At 31.7% G+C, this 21,435-nt stretch overlaps 2 protein-coding genes across 4 annotated transcripts in view; one reads left to right on the top strand and one right to left on the bottom strand.

Annotated features, from left to right (window-relative positions):
* LOC115245265 (elongation of very long chain fatty acids protein AAEL008004-like) overlaps positions 1 to 21,435 on the bottom strand; it is a 57,248-nt gene that overhangs the window by 21,687 nt on the left and 14,126 nt on the right. The window contains exons 1-2 of one of the 3 annotated variants that reach the window (XM_029823520.1): positions 11,620 to 11,702; positions 11,288 to 11,526 (exon numbers count right to left, since the gene is read on the bottom strand). The exons of 1 other annotated variant lie outside the window; for it this stretch is intronic. The gene's annotated coding sequence lies outside the window, so the exon portion shown is untranslated. Of the gene's footprint in view, positions 1 to 1,267; positions 1,325 to 11,287; positions 11,527 to 11,619; positions 11,703 to 21,435 lie in introns of those variants that run through there. One more of the 3 variants, XM_029823535.1, reaches the window with a different exon arrangement.
* The window catches only part of LOC115245301 (elongation of very long chain fatty acids protein AAEL008004-like), a 26,799-nt gene continuing 17,034 nt past the window's right edge, over positions 11,671 to 21,435 (top strand). The window contains exon 1 of the mRNA XM_029823566.1: positions 11,671 to 12,212. The gene's annotated coding sequence lies outside the window, so the exon portion shown is untranslated. The remainder of the gene's footprint in view (positions 12,213 to 21,435) is intronic.

Genomic DNA, 21,435 nt, shown 5'->3' with positions numbered 1-21,435 from the left:
ATATATATATATATATATATATATATATATATATATATATATATATATATATATATATATATATATATATATATATATATATATATATATATATATATATATATATATATATATATATATATATATATATATATATATATATATATATATATATATATATATATATATATATATATATATATATATATATATATATATATATATATATATATATATATATTATATATTTTATATGTATATATATACACCTATACATATATTAGCAAGCTTTGCTTTTACCGTACTTTTACGCTCTTTTACGCCAGCCAAGCGGCGAATGCGGGTCAACCGACGAAGACGAGAGCGCCGTTCAATGAAATCAGCCTGTTTTTGCGAGATATTTTAAAAACGTTAAAATGTCCAATGATATTTCTGTTCTTTTTTTACCCAGATAGCCGGCTAAAGATTGTTTGAATCTTTTGCATTAAAATATCTCGCGGTTTGCTCCGTTGCAAGAAACGGTAATTAACGTAATAAAAACGCGATAGATTTCTATGTCAACTTTACCGTATGCTATTTAATGAATAATTTGATAACAGTTTCAATCTAAAGTACATTATTGCAAAACAATTAAATGAAGTTAATAAATACGGACAATCATTCTTTTCCTGTAAAAGTAAAAGAAAAATATATTCGTATTAATCTTTACATAAATTTCTTAATTATAATATATTTCAATATAATATTTCAATATAAATGCCTTTTATCTCCTTCGTATGATGTAATATATTTCATTTTAATTTTTTTATATTATTAAAAATATTATTATAATATTAAACAATTAAATCAAGATACAAAATACTCAATAACGTGATAAATCTATGAACACTTGTCACATAGAAAAATTGTAACGTTCTACAAAAAAAAAAAACTTTTTTTACGCGCAACGTAAATTATGAGAAAATCATTAGAACATACATCGCATAAAGAATTTCGTTATTATGAGACGAATTATGCATATAATTGCTTATTATGATCGTTCGGTGTGACACAGATTGCGAAGTACCTTGACGATTATCCATCGTCGTAACCAAACCGCCAGCATAACCAGCAGGGAGAAGGGAATCGCGGTCTGACGATTGTCCGTTTATCGATGAGCAAGATCGTGGCTTACCAATTACAGAAAATCTCACCGTCACCAGCAGTCGTTCGACGCGGAGCAAATCAAGTATGTGTGAGCGAGCGAGTAAATGAGGCGAGTAAATGTCTGCTTTCTCTGCATACTTACTTTCGGTATTTGAACGAGTGTTGCAATTTCGTTGTTGTCGTCATTTTTTATGCAAAATAGGCTGAAAAGAACGCGATGTTAATTCTGCTTTAATCTTTCATAAAACCTTGTTTTGTATAAAAGCTACATATCTATGTACTGAAAAATATATATTTTTCAATATTTTCTTATTACGCTTAAACGTTGATTAATAATCAGCACATATTGTTTAAAACTGTCAGAATCATAAATTAATTAAAAATGCAATAAGAATGTGTATTAAAATGCATTCTAAATCAATAAAAAAAATGTAAAATAAAATTTATAAATCATTTTTTTACAAGCTTCTTTAAATAAAAAATTATATTTACAATTTTTTTAAAAATCAACCTCACTGAAAAATTGATTATTACAGCAAATAATTCAATATAGGTGGCAGCAAAGTACACTATGGCATACATTTCGCGTTCAATCTTTCAAGTATTAAGACACTGCTTTTACATTTTATCATCGTTTCTAATCTACTTGGTTGACATCAGAAGATAAGAAAAAGGATGTGCACAGAAATGGATATTTAGCTATGCAAACGATCCATTTACGCTATAATCGATTATACGATATAATAATGGATTAGGCAAGATGCAAAAATATATGTTGCGATGTCGAAAGAATCAAGAGTATTTGCCTTCGCTTTAGAAAATCTCATATGCGTCATTTATTTCTCCGTTAATGACTAACACAAGTAATATTCAAATAAAAAATGGTATATTGTATATGTCAAGAATTATTACCAAATTATTACCAAATAATTTCATTTCATATTATATCATTAATGAATATTTTTATGCAGAAATCGAACAAAGATACGCAAAAAAAGTAGATAACTAAAAGAATTTTAATCCAATTTCGATTTGAAATTTGAATTAAATCAAACTGTTGATATTTCTACTCTTAACAACATTTAACGAAATTAAAAAAAGCGAAAGCAAGTATGTATATACTTTAATAAATGATTACATAAATTACAAAATTAAATTGTCAGCTGATGAATAGCACTTTGTGAGTATATCAACAGAAGACATAGCTTTGAATGTATTGATATCCTTCTTTAAATATATAATATTCGCAAATGTATTTAAAATTATGCGGACAATTATGCGAATGTAGACAATTACATTAAGCGATCATTTTAGCATCTAGTTAACCCTTTCTATTCTCATGCGCGAGTGTCGACAATGGTTGACGACCGCAAACCGCTCATATATATATGCTTAAACATTGTCTATAGTCGATAATAGATTATCCTTCGACAAATTTTATTTGTGATTAATTTAAAAAATTTTAGAAAAGTACAATCACACAGTCAAGAAAAATGATGATCTGTGGCAAAAAGATTAAAATTGTCACAAATCACAGAAAACGTTACATCTTGCATAATTTTATATAGGATGTATTCGACTTTTTGCATTACTTTTTAATGAGAGAATCTTTAATGTGATTTTTTCGTAGCAAAAATACCGAAGCATCGATAATTCTCGCATTACAAACGATTAAAAAAGAAAATTCTTTTACAAATTGAATTTCAAGAAGCCAAATGGATAACAAGACTACGTTATTCAAGTACATTATTTAAGTACGCTTTAATTGGAAAGTTATTTTACATTTTCTTTTCTTACATATACAGGGTGGGCCCAAACGTTTCGGCCAGATATTTGAGATTTTATAGGAAATTTAATCCTGAACAAAAAGTTTCCTATAAACATGGGTCGAAAAATACTTCCTTAAAAAGTTAGCGCGCAAAAACCTCTGAAATTACAATTATTTTATAAATTTTTACAAATATCAGGAAAAGTATACGTTTTTTAACAAAAAGTACTGAAATAAAAGTTGTAGAGAACTGGTCGGAACATTTGGGCCCATCCTGTATAATGACATTGCTTTGATCATTTATCTCTCAACATATTATGTATTGAACTTTTGACTCAAGATTATATCGTTAATGGAGTGTAAACTAAATGTATTTTAAATGCAAAAACATATACAAAGTTTCTCTAATTAAAATTTTACAATATTGTTGCTGATAATGTAATTTCGAATTATAAATCAATTTTCATCTACAAATAACTGATAACTTTTTGATGTTTAGAGATATGCTCCATTTTCTAAGAATATCAATAACCAAATAAAGTTTTGATGTTGTTGACATTAATTAAGCATATTACAATCTATCTTATCGTTTTGTTATTTCGCAGCGTTTAATTATCTTTATTTCGCGTTGCAAAGATATTTCGCACTGTTGCTGCAACTGGAAATGTCCTCGATAGGTAAACGAAAATGTCAAAAAGTCACAGTTTATACACGAGTCGCTTACCTTGCCGTGCAATTTATGAGGATCGCAGAGACAAGACGAGACGCATCGCATATATCTAACGAAGGAAACTTCTCGTAACGTTGCGCATTTTATCGAAATAAGGCGGTATATTAAATGCTGCCGAATATTTATCAACTGTATTTGCTGTCCCGCGTTTTCATAATAAAACGCGATAAAATCATTAGTACCAATCCAATGTATTGCATCTGTTTGGAAATTTCATCTTATTGCCACCGCCGTTTAATCCATTAGACCAGCGTTTCTTAATACTTTACTTGGCATATTAAGTAAAGAGAGAGAGAGAGAGAGAGAGAGAGAGATAATAACATCTACACGTTGGAGTAGGCTAGTATAAACTTGCTAGTATCTATACAGAGTTTGACGCAAATATGATGGGAACCATACATTTCTCAGCTTATCACGCGAGTTTTTCGCATATATATAATCTTTATTTTTCCGAAATATAGTTTTAAGACTAATAACGGAACAAGTGATTTGAAATAATGATCAATAAATCGAATGATTTATTGAACTAGATTGCTACATTTTCATCGTTACTCATCAACGTAGTGGAGGGCAAAGAACAATATCATATACGCGGGCATAGATCGTCATTGCATATCATTTGGATCGAGATCAATTAAATCTCCGCAGATAGCGCACAATATTGTCTTAAAGCAAAGATTTTATAAGATTTTATATTTTTTATTTTATATTTTAAGCGCACTTAAAATTAAATAAAGAACGTAGTGGCTATCCATTTTGTTTTTTAAACTAATTTGCGAAGATTTGTTCTTGTTCGATCACTCGATCACAATAATCAAAGCAAAAAAAATGATTGAAATTAATTATGAACGTCCCCTGGTTTTTCTACTTAATTGATTGACGTACGCGCAGAAAAACGGTCGGTTAAAGAAATGTATTCTACGAATCGATATATGTCCCTAAGTTTTTAATTATTTAATCTTTGATCAGAATAATTAAGGGTAGATAATAAGTTTACACTCAATCATTCCACAATTGCACTATTGTTGCTAACTATCCAAGAGGGAAAAGGAAGATGCACTAAAAAATTGACATATTTATATATTTTATACACGGAGAATTTCTTATACACAGTAAAAGAAATATTGGAATAAAAATTAATATAATAAATTAAAGAAAATGAGTTGAAAGAAATTTGTTTAATGAAAATAAGTTGAAGATAGTTTTTTATTATCAATAAATTATTAAACCGATCGCTTATTAAAGTTGATTATTGAAACTGTTTTGATGTTTTGCATAATTTATTTAAACCTCTAATTATATGTACATATACATATACATATATATGTATATAGTAATCAATATTTTAGTGTGTGTGTGTGTGTGTGTGTGTGTGTGTGTGTGTGTGTGTGTGTGTGTATTTATATTGTTTTATTTTCTAAAAGAACCTCGTACACGTGTATGTATGTGTGTGTGTGTGTATGACAGCCAGTGGAAAGTTAAATGCGGCCGTGAACATACAAACACGGCTTGAATAATGGTTGCAATGCAACAGGCTGTGGTATAAATTTGTTATAACACATGATATTCGATGTAAATGCAATATAAAATTAGCTATATATTGATTTTAAGAATATCAACCTTTGTTTTAATAGATCCACACATATCTTATTACTACAATAAATTTTTCGAATATATAATAATGGGATCGTTAACTGTCTGATACTTTCAGACATGTAATATAATTATTGCGGAAAAATGGATACAGTAATAAATAATATTTTTCACACAAATTACTCATAAATAATTAACCATAGTGTATTCAATTGCAGCAATATTGTATCTCTGTTTTCCTTTAATATATATATGTGTGTGTGTATATATTTCAAAGTAAATTTTCATATTTAATTCAAATTAATTATGTCTTTGCTAAAAAAATACAAAAAAATAAAACGATGCAACAATATAACATTAATAAATGCCACTCCAATATGCAAAGAACCACAATAAAATAATGCGTCTAGTCTCTCGATCAGATCATTTTTGCTCAAGTCGCAAAGGATAAAAAAAAACTTGTAGAACGTTTGAAATAAATCACAATCTCGAGTCAGGATAGTTTCTGGTGTATAATCATAAAATAATTTTAAATTAATTCATTGTGGATTACAACAACATAAACGGATATATAAACTTGTCATGTGATTAAAACGCATAAATTTTTATAATATAACAATACAATAATTTAAGAAATTTATTAATACATATTTTTATGTATGCATTATTGAAGTTCGGTAAAAATGTGGAATTTTTGATGCCCTTGACTATCACATAAAAACAAGTTTTTATCATGCCGCAAAACAAGAACGTCAGCAGTTTAATATTAATTCTGTGTAATATCATATAAATCAAGAGATATCCGGTATATTTCTGCAGGTCTCAATACAATTTTCAGGCTTTCACGCGCGTCTGTAGTAGGCATAAATATTTATACTGTACTAAAAATTTATATATAATCCAGTTTCTATTCTCTTATTAATCATTTCTTACATTGATCAAATATTTACTTAAATTAAATACATACGTCAAATATATACTAACATAATCTAACATAATTTATCGTACAAAAGTATTAATTTTTTAATTTATCGAAAAATAATAAAATAATCAATCAAAATGTATATTATATGCAAACAAGAATACGTCATTATAAAGATGTTTATATCTTTAACATTTTACAAAAAATCTGAGACATCCGTTCTAAATTAAACGAACAATTGATTAAATTTGTTTAATGCAGATTAAATCAGATCAAATAAGATTTTGTTAACTAGCACGCACATTCTGATTTTAATAAAATTTTACATATATATCTAAGAATCCAAAAAAACAAAGTTTTCAATTGTAACTACCAACATTTTAAAGATTTGCTTCACGACGTTATAAATTAAATATTTTTGTCTTACTTACTAATTTTATAAACTTGTTTAAAACTTTTCTAGTCCTATATAATTTTATGTATTTTCTTGCATTTCTTGATATTCTATATAGATCAGTTTTATATGTAATTATGAAAAATATTGCATAAAATGAGAATATATTGCTAGTTATAACTTTAGAGACGTAGTAGTCTCTCTCTGTCATAACATAAAAATAATTCTATTGATTCCTTTTTCACACAATGAATGATGGACTTATTATGCTATAACTTTTTTTTTTCAAGAAGTTCATGAAGAAAAACAGGGGTGACACAACATGTAATCAATTTTGCATGATGAGATCAAGAGTAATGCATCTATAAGAGCATAAACCTATGTTACATATGTATGACTCTTGTATATTAGAATAAAATAGCCATTAAAATACTCCTTGTTTTTTCTTTTTTCACATCTCCAAAATCTTTAAATCAGAATTAAACAAATACTCTGAATAACAAAAAGTCCACAACAATCTCTTAAAGACAACAAAAATACAAAATAAATGCATCTAAATTATACAGCAAACTTAAACATATCTAAAAAAAAAGTTAAACAATATAATGACCAACTGTTCAACTTTTTTGTATACCAGCGTAGTTCTATATTAAAGACATTTCGTCATTCTCGAGCAAAACGTAATTTACATAACCGTTAGCGGCAGTTTATCGTGCAAATGGAAAATGTTTTACACCGTTTTCCGAGAAGTTTTACAGACCTAGTTAATGCAAAAAGTTGAAAGACATTCTCAATAGATATTTGAAAAATGAAAGTTTTCTTTAAAACGGCTGCTATGATAGGCAAAAATAATTTTCTAAACAAATTAGCTTTAATAGTTACCGCTTATACAAATTTTTATAAATTAAACAGTTTCCATGAATTTTATTTATAAGTATCGATTTGTACTAACAAGAATATATTTTTTTCTTTACGATGGTTTTTCAAGATTTTTTGCGTTGAAGTTCGAAATCTCAAAACATGCGGATTTGATTTTTTTCTTCGTTTTCTGCGAAATTCATATGATTACAAATCGCGTAAACAAATCACAATGGAAATCTTGAAACATTTATTAAACGATCTAAACACCTTCGGTACATTTTTTCATTTAACTCAATCAATGCTGAATTGCAGAAATTGCATCAGCGGTGACGTCAATCGTCTGGCTGTAACCGTATTTTGCGTATTGTATATGTATTGTATTGACAAATCAAATTTTTTTCATCGTCGCGTTACATCACGGACAAATTGTCCCCTTCCATTATCCCATTCCAACTCCGATCTTACGAGATTCGATCGTAGATACGCTGATTCTTGGCTGATTTTTGACTGCTAGAATTTCTCGCGAGATTCTCTGCAAGTTTGCAATGTATATTTTGTGATAGAAATAATTAATAAAAAATGTTCTATAAAAATTTCTAATTTAAAAAATCTTTTTAGCCAAAACATTTACATCTTACAAAAAATTGCAAATTGGTAACATAAGATAGCGTCAACATAGACTTCTCTAAATCTCAAAAATTGGCTTAACAATTTATCAATTGTGTAAAATATCATTTGTTATGTTATATTAGCATATGAATAATAGTTTGATACTGGTAATAGTTTCTTTATTCGGTAAAAATCATATGTCAAAATGGCAGCGCATCTAATCTGCATTAATTCATTCTCCTAATGCAAAGTTGCATCAGGCGCTTGATTGCGTATAAGGAAGACATACAAAATATAGTAATGTATTTGTGACTAAAAGCGAATGCGACAGATACTTTAGAAAAAAATTTTAAAGTATATCCTTGAGAGAGAGAAAGAGAGAGAGAGAGAGAAAGAGAGAGAGAGAGAGACGTAATATTATATTTAAAAAATTAATATATATTGCAAAACTCTTGAAGAATTTGAAGAATATTTCATGTAATTACGCAATAATCAATGCAAATTTTATAATTACTTCTTTACTCTGGTGTGTTTTTTGTTCAACAAGCGTGAACAGTAAAACATTTTCTCTTGTTATATTCATATTATTTCGCTATTCAAGATTATACGAACATGAGGATAAAAAATCAGTAAACAAGTTTTTTTCATTTTCAAGTATATTGCGCACCAATTTTTTTCAATAATCGGTAGATTGATGCAAGTACGAAGTAACACTACGTTTAATTATATTACGTCACTATTTTACATCAATATAGAAAAAAATTTAAACAAATCAGGAATTTAATATACGATAAATGTCTACGAGTTGATTAAAAAATTGGTACGTCTCTTAAGCATCAAAAATCATTGCTCTTTCTTTATTAAGAATAAAAGAGGATACGTATAAAATGACAACTATATGTAAAAAATTCTTGTTTAATCTGAATATTTATGGAACCAGCGTAAATCTAAATATTTATAGAACCAGGAGATTATTAACTTTATGTATATATTTTATTCAAAAATATATGTAAATTTGCTTACATCATACTGAATTAATTTTGCGTTGATTGACCTTGGTTTAATGTGATTCACACAGCACATTGAACTATGTATAATATATATATATATATATATATATATATATATATATATATATATATATAAAATTTTTGAATAAAGTTAGCACCATAGTTCAATGTGCTGTGTGAATCACATTAAACCAAGGTCAATCAACGCAAAATTAATTCAGTATGATGTAAGCAAATTTACATATATTTTTGAATAAATATATTTAAGTAATGTGTCGGCCCCGATGCTGTTACATCATCCATAGTACACAGTCCAAAAATTGCACGATCTGTCCTTATAGTACTGATGAGCGCGCTTTAATTACAATCGTATTGTACATTTTTACATATCGAATTTTAAAAGGAAAGATTACATAAACGAACCGACGGGCTCTTAAGACGAAATCCAAGGATAAAAGAGTTTATTTCCGAAATTATCTTTGCATATGTCGATGTGATGCCCGAAATAAAAGAACATTCGATCTCGACTTTGAAATGTTCTGTGACGAAAGTTTCTCTTTCGATACTTTGCACCTATTGACTTTAAGAGTGAAGTTCCTTTTCCACGGAAAAAATCAAATCTGGTTTCAATGTCAATTGCTTCATCCTGCCAAATATATGATTCATAACTTCCAATGCTATACACGCGTCATTTATTTTTGGTCCATGATAGATTTTTCCAATCTTTAAGAAAAAATTATATTATTAATATACAAAAATATATGTATATTGTATTTGTATATTAATTTTGCATATTTTATAAATTATTTTAATTATACGACGAATAAATTAGTGCGCAAACATCGCACAATTCTTAATAAAAATATGAACATGTAGAGTGCTTCTCGAACATCATTTGTTAGATCATTGGACATATGATTGCGTATAAATAAAAAATATTGAACAAAACAACTATCAAGTAATATTTATATACTTTTTTGTCCGTGAAGTGTTCTCTTACCTGTGAAGTGCTATTGGGTGTTGCAGGAAATTGCGCATTATCCTGCTGTATGAAGATTACTTGCTGTTAATATTAATGTCTTTTCTCTCACAATTAGTAATAATTAGAAAAAAGACTCTTATGTAAATAAAATGTTACAAAAACGTAATCTCCTTGTAAGAAATTGATAGAAAAGACTTCATGGAAAAATATCATTAAAAAATAAGACATTGAAGAATAGAACAATATTCATAATAATCTGCCACATAATAATGGTTATCTGTATCAGAGATAACTCTGGGATTAAAATAATGAAGTATGCAGAATCTAATTATCGCACCGTCAATATGCATTCTCAATATGTGTTTTTTATTTCTGACTTCTCCACTATCATTAACATTACTGTTATTTACTATTTATTACATACCATTAATACTGTTGGTATGATTTTTTATTTTTGATCTGATTCGTTATAATGTTCTGCTTTTTTATACCTCGAAATTACATATGGATTTTTTTTACTGAACGCACGTAGACATCGTGGATTCTTAGATAGCTATAAATACATTCATGATTGTTACAATAATGCAGAGTATGCGAGAATTAACGAAAAATGTATAACATTCTTTATATTTTTTTCAAGTCGCTTTTTTATAAAAATCTCTTCTTCTAAAAATATGGTCATGTATGCGTGCATGTGCGAGAATATAATCATAATTTGTCATTTTTCTTAATCACTGAAATTATTTCAAGAATACCTATAAAAAAATATTTTTAATAATATTTTTATTTCAATATCATAGCAATCAAATGAAAGTTAGAATCAAATTTATTTCAAATTGATTACAGTCTCTTTGTTTTCAAAATTTAATTTACAAGAAAAACTTATTACTTTCAATATAGCTTATAGGTTTAAAGCTATTGGCACTTCGATATTTCGGCGATTTCAAATTTGATACAAAATAACGACATGTTCTTATTTCTTATCTACCTTAGCCTATAGCCTACCTTTTGTATTATTATATTATTAATAAATATACAAGAGCAGTGAAAAATATTTGCATTGACAAAATTGCGATTACTTTCAATATTCTTCTTACAATAGATAATTAGAATCAAGTATACAGTCGCGAACTAATTTTCACGCATAACGTCAATCTTTAAGAGAAAATAAAATTGCCTGTATGTTCATTTTTATCTTGCTAAAATCCACAAGAGCGATCGTACATCCGGAAATCATATCCACGAGAAAAAAAATTGAGAGATTGGTTGAAAGAAATTAATATGAATAATTACGAAAACATGACGACAGATTTTGTGGAATACCAGTCCGCTGCTCGAATTGGCCTCGACGTTGTCGGTTCTCAGCGGAGGCGCGGCGTGTTTCAAGCGGTACGTGGTGACCTTGGCCGAAGGGTGTCACGCCCGTGGTACGTCGACATCATCGAGAAGAGACGCCTTTCTTCTCCTCCAGACGTAGCCGCCTGAGAAAAGCGACCTTGACTGAACGCGGCACGGGGTTCGCAGACGATCACCTGGTAAAACCCCGATCAGTGCAGTCCCTCCTCGCGCTCTCACGCGCGCTTAAACCCCACTTGGGTTAGCCAATACTTAAACCGCGGACTTACCGCGCCGCGGACTATTCTCGCAGCATCGGCCGTTGGACCCATAAGCGCACGCACGCACGTACGTCCGCACTGTACACGCGCGTAAACGCGTTTCGGTTCCGGTACGCAACCTCACGACCCTTCATAGGACTGATCATTGTGCGCCGCGCGACCAGCACTGATCGCGCGTATGCGATTGTGGGAATATATGTAGCTATCTGCACGCACAGGTGTTTTTCTTTTCGATCCCGCGAGAAAAGGAAAAGCCGCGTGAGCAATCGGTGCACGGAGTGACGACAATCTCCCTCCGAGCCTCCGCGACCCTTCGCTCATCGGAAGGGGATCCTCGCGATTCGGTATCCATCACCAGTGTCCGCCGCAATCGGTCGACGTTGCGTCTGCCAGGTTCGAGGAAAGTGCGCGAGAGTCGAGCGAGCGAGTCTCCGATGATCCATTTGATGCGTCGCTCGGGTTTGATGCAGCACCATTAAATCACATAGAGATCGGTAACTTCGGGTGGCTTCGAAGTAGCCAAGAGAGCAGGAGTGGTGAAGTGCGAAGTGCCCGGCCAAGTTTCTGATCGACAATCGAATTCGGCGAAGCGTGAGCAGAAGGTAAGCGCATTTCGGAAATCTCGGGGAGGAGAGCGGAACGCGAGCGAGCGAACAGTCCGAAACGAATTTCCGCCGCGAGAAATCGGGCAGATTCCTTAAATGGATCGGTGCGCGTAAGCGTATGAGCTTGTTACAAAAAACAATGCACTGCAAAAATCCGCGAACGTATCCGAGTATCCTCGAGTGAATCTTTAAACTTTTTTGTGGTATGCTGCGCGTTAGAAAGTTAAAGAAGTTGAAGACAATTCGACAGAATTATAACGAGACTATCAATATCAGGCTAGGAATATCAAAGACAATTTCTGTGCCGGAGAAATATTTTTTTTCTATTATCTTATGTGTTTTGCTCAAAGTGAAAATATTATATTAACACGCATAAACGTTTTAACGTGCGAGATAGCATCTGGCCACAGATCAAATAGTAGAGCAATACGCTAGTGTCGTACAATGGATTCACACTACAAAGCACTATTTCTGCTCCTTTAATTGATATACAAATTTAATAGCAAGGAAAGGTAGATTTATTATAATATCAATGACGCAATAACGGATCCACGAATTAAGTAGTTTGTATTTTATATGCCACAGGCTCGTTAATATTCAAAAGCCGTATTTAAATACTGACAATGTGATAATATTTTTAACTCCGACTGCAACATATTTTATCCGCCAAAATATATATCTCGTACATTAAAGTTTTTTTTCGGATACTGATCGCGATCTCATCGTATTTTGTTAATTTTAATCAATTTCAAATTTTAATGAGCTTCGAAAGATAGAAACAATTACTTTAATATGAAATGCCAAAGATTTCCGCCAAAAAATTCCAAAAAATTTAAAAAAGAGAATACAAAGAAAATTGAAAATACAAGATTAAAATTAATGTATTAATGGCTTAACGAATAGAAAATTATCGCGAAAATAACCGTTGTTCACTGTCTAAATCGTGTCCTGTTCGTAAAGTCCCCTATCGATAAAGTGGAACAAGTAAATTTTCTTCAATGCAACTGCATGACAATTTAAGTATGTCACATGTATATTCTCATATCATAGTAAGTTCTTCGAAAAAATGCTACATTTATCACTTTTGACATTAACCTTCTCTTTCTCTCTCTCCTTCTCCTTCCTCTCTCACTCTCTCACTCTTTCATTCTCTCTGCCATAATATTTTAACAAATTATTTTGTCAAAAATGGGTCAAATATTTGACCGCATCTTGCGAAAGCCATCTTTTTGCATAATATGCAATATTTCTGAGCAAGAAGAATTTGTAATAATAATTTTTAACAAACATATTATGTAAGAAATATATAGATAAATACGCGTGTATATAGTAATATAATAAAAAGAGGTAAAATATATATACACATTTGTTAAGTTTTTTTGATACAATTAAATTTAATATTTTTATCAAATATATTATTAAATGTATGTTTACTAGCTTACAATTAATTTTGTACATATATATACAGAAACATTTAAAAAATGTATATTTTTTTAAAGAAATTTATATTAAAGAGATGCTATAAGAGAATTGAGAAAGAGAGAAAGAGAGAGAGAGAGAGAGAGAGAATTTCATTAAATGAATGACGGATCGCAATTTATTAGCCCGTTTAATGTTTAAATACGTAAATATACATTCTTGAAAATGGAGACGCACCTGTATTTCATAATTAAGATGAAAAATATATGCGTTAGAAATGTCGCGGTAGCCTTAATTCTAAGTGTCTGGCCCTATTATGAATGCTGCATACATATTATTTCTCGGCAGGTGACAAAAAGACGATCCTTTCTCAAACTCTGTAGAAACTTTGCTCGCAAAGAGCTCGCTGATCTGTGTACGTATATACACCGAGCGTGCGTTCGTTTTGCATGTGGTCAACTACCTGTTATAATGTAACCCCCACGTATGTTTGTCCAGGCACGTGAAATGCGTTACATTACACAACCGTCTCGAAACACGCCGTAATATTCGGCACAAGGTCGCTGGACCGTATTCGAGCCAGTTTCTTAATAACGCGACGCGATTTCGCGATTATCCGAGGGAAACGTAATCTGCCCTTTTAAAGCGACGTCAGATAAAATATTTGTAAGTTAACGTAAAAGAAATTCTTGAATTTTCAAAATCCTTAAATCATTACAGTTTGTAATATTCAAATCTAATGCGGATCTAATTAGCTTCCTCTTTAATATTCGATTCTAATTAGATCCGCAAAATGCATAGCAAAAAAAAATATGTATATATTAATTAATCTCTTTACGTCATTCACATAAACAAAAAATTTAGATAATATTATATATAATAAATTAAATGTGCAGATCAAATCATTTATATTGAAACTTAATAACTGCATAGTTATATTGCCTCTGTTGAATGCAAATGAGCAATAATGATATCCCAGTAAAAAAGAATCAGCTGTTACTATATATATGTAATATCATTAATAACTATCTGTCATGAAATGGACAAACAAGATCAGAATGGCAAAAAAATAGATAAACTTATTATGTTAAATTACTATTTTCTAATAAATAATTAAATAACTATAATCACATGATAATGATCGATTCCCGCATCTTCTTTGATGAGTACTCAGAGAAGATCTTTATTACATCTAGAGATATGAATATTTTTTCATATTATAAAGATATGTGATAAAGATATGAATTTCTTTTATAATAGTTTAGTATGAATAAAATAAAAACATAAACAAGAGTATGCATTATTTATACGGACATTGACAAATTTCCGATGCTTTTTTTACATTCAAAGTAAGTTCATTTAAAGTGAAAAATAATCTTTTAATCTCGAATGAATCATAACATGTAAATATGTATTTCACTACTCGAAAATGCCAATTTGTTTCGTAAAAACCTGGACATGCTATTAAAAAAAATATCTTTTTTCCTTCCTTTATGGAAATTTGTGAGAACACAGCTTTTATATAATTGAATTACATATTTCATAATATATAATTTCCTAACAAATTAATTTGTCTCTTTACAGATAATTTAAAAAAAAAAATATTATGACAAAATATTATATCTTCTTCGATCGATCGATCTAATTCAAGTTCACATTCGGACGTATGTATATGTACGATTCTTATATTGCATTTTCGATTATTAAACTTTTACAATTCAATTTTAACATGCAAAGAAGTCAAGAAAAAGATTTTATAAGTGCTCTTCAAGTTCATTAGTTTCAATAGTATCCTTGAGATTTTTATTATCTCATTACATTTTAGACGAATAGAGATGATAAAATTATCATCTGATTAATATAATATAAGCGCTTCGTTAGAGTCTCTGTCGAGATAAATGATCATCGCAATGCAAAAGGTGTTGAGGCGAAGAAAGAAATAAATCTCGTATTTACACTAGATATTAACGCACGGTTTCATGTGACACAATACATCTCTCTGTAAAGTTCTGAAGATATTTTATACTAGTCAAGGCTAAGATCTCTCCAACGGAGACTGCAGAATTTCGAAAGAGCGTTAAGGTATCGTTGCTTTTATCCAAATCGAGGACATTGAAACACTTGAGAATTGCAGGCGATTACTTTCGAGTTGTTAACGATAACGACGCTTTCATCTTTCCTTCAACTATTATGTTCTAATTTACGTATTTAGCGTATCAGTTGACAACATTAATCTATATCAGTGTCTAATCTATTCTGAATACTAATATTCAATATCCCGAACTTGAAATTTTAATGAAATCCATATAATAATATTCTGTTTATATAAGTTTTTTGTTGACGATCCCCATATGTTTCTTTGAATCATTTAGCACGATTTGTTTCCCAATCAGCTACAGAAATTTGTCCACTTAAGCGAGCAGTAAAAAATTATTCAGCTTTATGGAGAAATTTTAATGCGAAAACAATACTAGCCGAAAAAATATGCTTTCACGTCGGGCAAAAAGTCAAATGCGATTTTTACGTTTCGCTGGCCGGGAGCAAAGTCGAAATAAAACGATAGAATGATGAATTGGAAACTGCGCCGCGCCTCATAATTAACTCCTCTAAAAGTGAGCAAGGAACTACGAGAACGATATATGGGATAAGGAGTTTTATGACGTCATTGTACCTCATTCTTCATTTGACAGTCAAATAAAACTGTCACGTTGAGTAATAAATTTCAATTATAAATTTCGAGAAAAAACGCAAATGTGCGATGCTTTAAATTGTTTCAAATCGATTACTACCATCAAAATCTACTTTCTTTATAAAAGAAAAACAAGACTGCAATCGATTAGCAGATTTTCTTACGTTTCTACAGAAGGAATGTTGAAACTTGAGAAAACGATTTAAAGGATAAGTAACCTAGAGAGGAGAATGTACGTAATTTTGTATTGACTTAAATCTTCGCGACAACCCAGTAATCGTTATAAAGTTGTAACATAGGTACTTTACTCCTGTGGTCTCCATGAGAAGTTCCTAAAAAGTATTACAAATATGTGGCATCACATTTATATTTCATCATTATTTCGATTTATATCCCATCATTACCCTAATCTTGGACTTTGCCACTTGCGTGTATAATCTTGAGTGAATTTGATCTAACTCGCCATAAATGTTTGAAATTAAATGTGCTACAATATTATATTTCGTAGATAGCTATTTCTGAATCTATAATATATCATCATTTTATTCATAATGCGATCATAAATCTGCGCTTTTACCTAAACGTTTCTAAATAAATGACGTCGTACTCTAGTAAAGCGGTGAAAACCGTTCTTAAAAGTCGATAAATTTCAATCGCGCAAGAACAGGCTAGTAGCACAGAGAAATTAGCGAATAATACCCGTTTTTTTTTTTCGTATGCACAAAAAGAATTGCATGATGATGTACAACGAATAAATCGACAGAAAACCCGTTCTGCGATATAGGGCGTTCGTTTCCGGGCTGCGGGCACAAATCCAGGAAAAGCAACCGCTAAAGGAGCATCGATAAGAATAGCAGTGAGCATGTTGTTTAAGAAAATATTAAATTGAACAAAAATGAATAAAGAAGAAGAAATAAAAAGATCAAAATAAGCACATCATGTGATTTGCAATAATCGTATACAAAATATTGTGCTCTCTATTTCTCTCTTTCACGATAATTAATTAATTCCAATAAGTATAAGAAACGACTCCATGAAGCTATAATATCTTCTCGAATCTCTAGAAGATAATTAACGTTTAATTATATTCGTTTAATCATATTCGACTTATTCGAAATATATAAGAATAGAGTGACTTTATAAATAGTTTTATCAGCGGAAGAAAAAAAATTATTCTTTTGCCGCACTTACATTAATAATGCTAATTCTGATGTTTTACCAATTACGGATGTGCTTTCTTGACACAATTATAATCCGGTCAAAATGCCTCATCAAGACCGCAATTTCTTAATTTCCTGATTGCAATCGAACCAATCGCAGTCTTCTTGCATAAGCCAACAATACCGTTAAGCAAGTTCGATTTAATCGATTAACTCTTATCAAGAAGATTGCTAAACGATTATTAAACACATGAAACAGAAAGCTGACACAGCAAAACGATTTTTAATCGGCCGAGAAAGCGAGACGAGAAGGACAAGCGCAACGCAAATCCTTCGTAAGATAAATTCAACATGTGCATAAATATTGTTAGAATTTGCTAAAAAAAATAATAGCTCTTTTAGCTTTATTTCCAGAGCTTAAGCACATGAATGAAAAATATATAAGTTTTTGACATAATGACGGAATGACATAATAAATAAGATTAGAAAAATTAGATGAATGATCTTTAATTTGATCGAAATGTCACGGAAAGATCAGAATAATCTCGACAATGCCAAGCAAAAGTGATACACAGGCGTTAAAATTTTTATCGGCATCAATTAGTAGCACGAGATCAGAAAGTAAGAAGATGCGCGTGTGCAAAAGAAAATGAGTGATCTGAGAAAGTGCGAAGCATAGATAGGGAGAAGAAGAGGTCGAGGAAGATGAGAATAAAAGGAAGAGCCACTTCACCCGGCATGACAACGGCAAATATCTCGTGTTACACAGCCGATACGGGCAGAGGCCGATCGGCAATTAAACGGTCGGGACGACCCACTTACCCACTAAACTCAAAGAGCCATCCTGCCGCACGGATGTTGCCATCACATCATCGGAATTCTCTCTCGTTAGGAAAGAACTCATCTACGACACTGACTATACGGCATTTCTCTCTTTCTCCATCTCCCTCTGCTCGCCACCTTCTCCCGATCTCATCCTTCTCTGTATTTTCGCGGTCGCGTGAGACTTTCTCTATGTAACGAGTACCGTTTTGCTCTACAGATCGTGCCGTCTGCGCGATGTACCGGCACCATGAGATGAGACGTTCGCCGAGATGAGACGATGTGAATCAGGATTCGCATGTCGGATTCCTCGAGTAAAACGCGTGCCACTATTAACCTTGTCAGATTGACGATCCACCGCTCTCCCTGATAAATTTAATATCATTATGGTGGTATTAAAGTAAAATGAATAGGTTGAAGGGTTCATAATCCAAAGGCATATTTAAAGTTATATATTTGTTTTTTAAAGCATCCGCGTGCGCGTTCTCTTTCTCTCTCTCTCTCTCTCTCCCTCTCTCTCTTTCTCTCAAAATTTTATTTCCGTCTCGTCTATGTAACGAGTACCGTTTTGCTCTACAGATCGTGCCGTCTGCGCGATGTACCGGCACCATGAGATGAAACGTTCGCCGAGATGAGACGATGCGAATCAGGATTCGCATGTCGGATTCCTCGAGTAAAACGCGTGCCACTATTAACCTTGTCAGATTGACGATCCACCGCTCTCCCTGATAAATTTAATATCATTATGGTGGTATTAAAGTAAAATGAATAGGTTGAAGGGTTCATAATCCAAAGGCATATTTAAAGTTATTTATTTGTTTTTTAAAGCATCCGCGTGCGCGTTCTCTCTCTCTCTCTCTCTCTCTCCCTCTCTCTCTTTCTCTCAAAATTTTATTTCCGTCTCGTAAGAGAAAAATATCTATTTTCGTGACTGAAAATAGATTTTTCGCTTATTCAATAACGTATAATGTAATTAATATATAAACAAATTACTAATTTTTTTATTCCATGGGTATGTAATTTATAGTTTCGTGGAAAAAAAAAACTAAAGATAAAGGGTAAATATATACTGAGATAAAATTTAAATATAAAACGTACTTGTGAATGAATAAAATGTGAATAAAAATTCAATAAATCTTAAATTTAATGAAAGATCCACGTGTATAATACTTTCACTTAGGCAACACATGGAAATATTTGTAGAAACTTAGATCATTAACCCAGATTCTCTCGATAAACAGTGCAACGCGTTTTTGCGTAATCTTAATCATAAGCAACATTGACATCGTCGACATGATATGATCGTGTTTAAATAACGTGCATCCGGTAACGCGAAATCAGGGGTTCATTCGTTGCGGAATGTAACGAAGGTTGCTCGCGAGCGTAAGAGAACCCACGTCTCTACGTTTCAATGCACACACGCAATACGCACGCACATATACGCGCATTCGTGCGCGATATGTAAGAAGTAATGGTAAAATCTGGCCGTTGATCGTAGAAAAAGGCGAAGGGCCACGCAACGACATTGAGCAACCTTCAGTCGCGTATAGCCGTTACTCCAGTTTTCGCAGTCCGCGGAACTGCAATATTAATTACGCAAACGCTAAAACACGCGACTAGCCTTAGAGCACCGTACCGGCCGCAGCGGCGATAATCGAATCGCGGCTCGTTTATTTTTCTGGTCTGCTTGCCACCTGCTCATCCCCCATGTCCATTTTATAAGCGGGATTTATAATTAAATTTCGATAACCGCGAGCATGGATAAACGCAATACAAGTGTTACAATAGACAATATATTCCCTGTTCGTATAATTGGACGAGATTGTGTACTATATGCGGCTCATTGTGTGTGTGTCTAAGAAATATCCTTGGAATAATCGTTTCTCTAACCTCTCCCTTTCTCTTTCTCTCTCACTTGTTATTTAAAATTTCCGATATAATTTAATAATTTAATATTAATAACAAGCGATTATTCCAAGGATCTTTTTATAGACAATGAATCGCATATGACATAATTGAAAATAACACAAAAACTCGGGAAAGTATCGTAAACAGATTATAAAAACATCTTAATTTTTCAGGCTACTTTAGAACTCGGCTTTTTGAAAAACTCAGTAATAAATCGATAATTTTAGAATATCTACAATAAATTTTACATATATGCGAAAACGTTCTTTAAAGGATTCTGATACATAACATGAAACTGCATATTGTAGTTGCATCACGGTTACGAAAATCATGAGTAATCAAATTGTGAGAATATTACGATCTTTTCTCTCTCATGCCAGACGCAATTCTCTTTACCCTATCTTAAAAAAATGATAATACTTAGCTCGCACATCCGTCGAAAGTGTCCGAGTTATATCACAAATACGGAAATCATAAGCAATCGAGTGTTACAAATCGCAAAGACGCAGTCGCGGCTATTTTCGCGATTCCGCTCCATTCGATTAGTCGATGTCACCCAACGTGACAGTGGAAAAGAAATGCATCGAGAGTCTCCGAAAGATGATTACATGGAGTCTTAAAACGGGCGCGGAAGTGAAAATCTACTGCGAAAATGATTTAGGCGATTACGAACTCTTACGAGGACAGACTGTCTCCTCCGTCGCGTTATACAAATCGGTTGTCGCGCGCGAAAATTCGCACGACTCATGTATAATAATCTGACACAAACCGTCAGATCTACGAAAATGCAATCTAATGACCATATGGTAAAACGATATTTATGCGAAGTAAGATTACGTGATATAGATTTTTTTCGCGATGAACGGCAAGAAAGTGTCATTTTTGAATTAGTGCTGTTCATCGGCAACAATTGCGATAATAATAACGACAAGCTCTAAATCTCGTAAAGTGCGTTACATGACGTGACAGAGACAGAATACTGAACATGCGACGCACAATACTCAATTATTATCAACAACATGACTGTCCCGCGATTACGCGAAGAATTTATTAAAGATCGAATGTTCTTAAGCACGATTACGTATATATATATATATATATATATATATAAAATACGTAAAATAGGGAAAATACAGAATTATTTTGGCGCTAAAGGCACGCAAGAAAGTGATCTCTCTATATTTAATCGCGAGGAGACATGACATTGACGCAAAGTGTAATA

Source organism: Formica exsecta, unplaced genomic scaffold (assembly GCF_003651465.1).
Source record: "Formica exsecta isolate Colony F162 unplaced genomic scaffold, ASM365146v1 scaffold122, whole genome shotgun sequence".
NCBI lineage: Eukaryota > Metazoa > Arthropoda > Insecta > Hymenoptera > Formicidae > Formica > Formica exsecta.
This window is presented reverse-complemented; position numbering and strand designations above follow the sequence as displayed.